Source organism: Furipterus horrens, unplaced genomic scaffold (genome assembly GCF_987537825.1).
Source record: "Furipterus horrens unplaced genomic scaffold, mFurHor1.1.pri manual_scaffold_4, whole genome shotgun sequence".
In the NCBI taxonomy this organism is placed as follows: domain Eukaryota; kingdom Metazoa; phylum Chordata; class Mammalia; order Chiroptera; family Furipteridae; genus Furipterus; species Furipterus horrens.
This window is the reverse complement of record NW_028327174.1, coordinates 142299608-142303456: the sequence shown is the minus strand read 5'-3', so window position 1 is coordinate 142303456 and position 3849 is coordinate 142299608.

Genomic DNA, 3849 nt, shown 5'->3' with positions numbered 1-3849 from the left:
TTAACAAAACATAGGATTTTGGGGTTTCAACCCTGTCTTTACTACATTTGTGTTATAAAAGACATTTCAACTACTTGAATGTATTTCCTCATTTATAAAATGAGACAAAACTGATGCCTCATAGAATTAAAAAAATAATCAGAACTAGTGATCTAATGTAAGAAAGCATGTACAGTAGTTTGTAACCCTCTAAGAACCTTTGAATCACCTGGAGAGTTTGAAAAATTACTGATGCCCTGTTCTACCTCTGTGCAATTAAATCAGAACCTCTGGAGACTAGGCGTTGTCATTATAGCTTTAAAGCTGCCTTGGTGATTCCAGTGTGCAGCCAAGGATGTGAACAACTGATGGAAAAGCCCAAAACTAAAGGAACATTGAGTAAATATTATCTAATGTTTCTTCTTCGTGTGATATGAATATGCCTAATTTGGACACAGATTTTTATTACTAAAGAGAATCCTTCAAGGCCAGTTAATCTATATATGTACTTTGGAAATAAAGAAGCTGAAACCAGGAGCATTTGTGAAGTGCCCACAACCATATAGTTAATGGTAGGACTGGGATTCTTGTATCATTTTATAATTCTGAAGTTTCCTCCTGGCATAGTTTTTAAGTGGGGAAATGCAGTCTCTGATGGAGCTAAGTTTTATCTTTTCCTTACTACTTTCTTATTTCAACAGTATTTTGTGGCAATGAGGATATAAATAGTGGCAGAAACAAAGGATTATGCCTTAAACTATCGTCCTCATTTGTTTGCCCCGGCAGAATTTACTCATAGAAACTTTGGAGCAGAAAACTGAATTCTTGCAGTGCTTCCATGTGGAGGACCCATGCACATGTCATCTGGCTTCTGATATGTGGTGTCATAGTGCTGCTAAACGTCACTGAGCCTTTCCTGTATGATTGATCTGGAAAATCTGAGCAATTTACCACAACAGTTATGAGCCATCGTACAGGTGCATTCAATTCTCAATTACTCTTAAAATGTTTTTAATAATTAGTAGCAATAACTGCTAATTGGCATGTAGGCCATTCTTGCACCAGCAGGCAAACTGTAGGTTTACTCCTATACACCCACACCCAATCAACTGAAAAGTGCTTCAAAGCTTATCTTATAATTACTGTGCTTAATGCTGTTTGCTTGGTTTGGAAGCTTTTGTAATTAATTGATTTTTTCCTTTTTTTACCTCTGAACCTGAACATGGAACAGTAAAGATTAATTCTTTACTCAGTAACATCTTATTTACATTGAATTGTTTAGACACACGTAAGGGTAAAAATAATGGGTTGTGTTTTTACCTTCCAAATATATTTCCTCTGTTTATACACTGGATAGATCCCATTAAGAATCTGAAACTGCTCTAGCTACCCACTTGTGTTTCTTGTTTTCCTCAATGCTGTTACACTATGTTACAATTACATTTTTCATCAGACTTTTCTGCCTCTATGTACCTTTGCACCTTCCCCATTTATTGATTTGGCACATATTTCTAGGTAAAGGACATTTAATAAAAAAATGTCTCAATTAAGGTATAGGCCAAAGCAATTAAAGTTGCATAGTTTATACCTTGAGAATCAAGAATTGACAAATATGTGTGCCTGTAATTGTGCCTCTGAACTGAGAGTGGCAGCCACAGTTAACCACTGAAAATATCATAAAATAAACTCAGATTATTGGTATGCTAAATAATTTTAGAAATAAGCAATGGATCTGCCAAAGTTTTTATAGCAGTAAATGGCAAATAAAATTTTATGATGAGAGAATCAAAAGATAAAAAGTTGACTTTGTAATTATAAGCCATTATGTATTGGTTATGAACTGATACTGGATGAAGATGTAGATGGGAATATTCCTTCTTTTACTTATTTACTCACGCATATAATAGTTATTGGGAATATGTTGTGCCTAGCAATGTGCTAAATAATGGGGATACATAAAGAATAAACATTGTAAGCCCTGACTGCTGTGGCTCAGTGGATTGTGCATTGGCCTGCGAACCAAGTGTCGTTGGTTCGATTCCCAGTCAGGGCACATGACTAGGTTGCACACCAGGTACCCAGTTGGGGGTGCATGAGAGGCAACCACACAGTGATGTTTCTCTCCCTCTTTTTCTCCTTTCCCCTCTCTCTAAAAACAGATAAATAAAATAAAAAATAAATAAAAATAAAATAAAGTAACTTAGTTAAATAAATAAATAAATAAATAAACCATTGTGGGAAAGTATGGTCTTGAGTAAGAAAAAAATACTCAGTTTGAAAATCTTGGCTCCATAACTAAACAACTGAAAGACTTTCAGAAATTTATTTGATCTCTCAGAACCTCATTTTTGGATACCTTCCTTGAAGGTTAAATGTGAAGATTAAATAAAATATAATATGTGAAGCACTTTGCACTTTTCTGTTATGCAGTCTTTACTTAATGCATGTATGCTATCATTCTAATTAAACTAAAAATCTCAACTCCAGTGAGCATGTGAGATATCTTTATCACCTATTGGGTTCTTTGATTGCAGGCAATAGAAACAAATTCTGGCTGCCTAAGCGAGAGGCATTTATTGGAGAGCTATAGGGAGACTCACAAGATCAACTAGAAAACTAGAAAATTTGGCTTGAAAATAGAGGGAGAACTGGTGTACCTAAGGTGTACTGAACTTTTCAAGTCTTGGAGGGCATTGCTAGTGAACAAGTGCATTCCAAATTTTACTGGAGTTCTTTTGTCCTTGTTCTTAAGATTCAAAATCTTAAAAGAAGAGATGAGAGAGAGGAGAATAAAACTAACAGAGCTTTAATTTAGTCATGTGCCTATCCCTTAGGAGGAGAAGTTGGGGTAACTTGATTTATAGGTGCACTGAGACTCCATCAGGGAGAAGAAACCCCCCAATGGAAGTCAGAATGCTACTACAAAAAAAGGAAGTGGTGGATGAGCAGTAGCCCAAAGTCAAAGCAAAACATGTAACAGAATCTGTCATAAGTAGGATAGGCTTCAAGGACATGTGCTCTATGCAGTCACAAATGGCCCCATGCTTAGCAACCCCATGCTTTGTTTAATGCTCTATGCCACCATGTTCTATGGACCAATGAAACAGAATGAGGGCCCAGAAGTAAATCTTCACTTATATGATCAATTAATCTATAACAAAGGAGGCAAGTTTATATGACAGGGTAAAAACAGTTTCTTCAATAAGTGGTATTAAAAAAACTGGACAAAGACACATACATAAAAATGAAAGGGAACCATTTTCTTATACCATACATAAAAAAGAAACTCAAAATGGATTAAAAACATACACCTAAGACCAGAAACCATAAAACTAGGAAAAAACCTAGGCAGTAAACTCTTCGGCATCCTTTGGTCTAAGTGTTATCTTTTTGGAAATGTCTCCTTAGATAAGGGCAACAAAAGCAAGAATAAACCAATAGAGGTACAGCAATCTAAGATGCTTTTGCATAGGGAAGGAAACCATCAATAAACAAAGAGATAACCTACTGAATAGGAGAAGATATTCACCAATAATACATCAATAAGTGGTTAATATCCAAAATAAATAAGGAACTCATACAACTCTCTCTCTCTCTCTCTCTCTCTCGCTCTCTCTCTCTCTCTTTCTCTCTCTCTCTATCTATCTCCAATTAAAAAATTGTCAGAGGACCTGAATAGACACTTCTTAAAAGAGGGCTTACAGATGGCCAGTCGTCGTCGTCGGCAGCCGTCCGTCTCGAGAGACGATGGTGTAGCTTCTTCAGAGTCTATCTGCACCGCCAAGAATGGCTGTGCAGTCCGACTCGGGAGTGACATGGTATCTGTCTCCTCCCGTGTTGAATCGACATCTTGCGATGACGCTGAAGCTA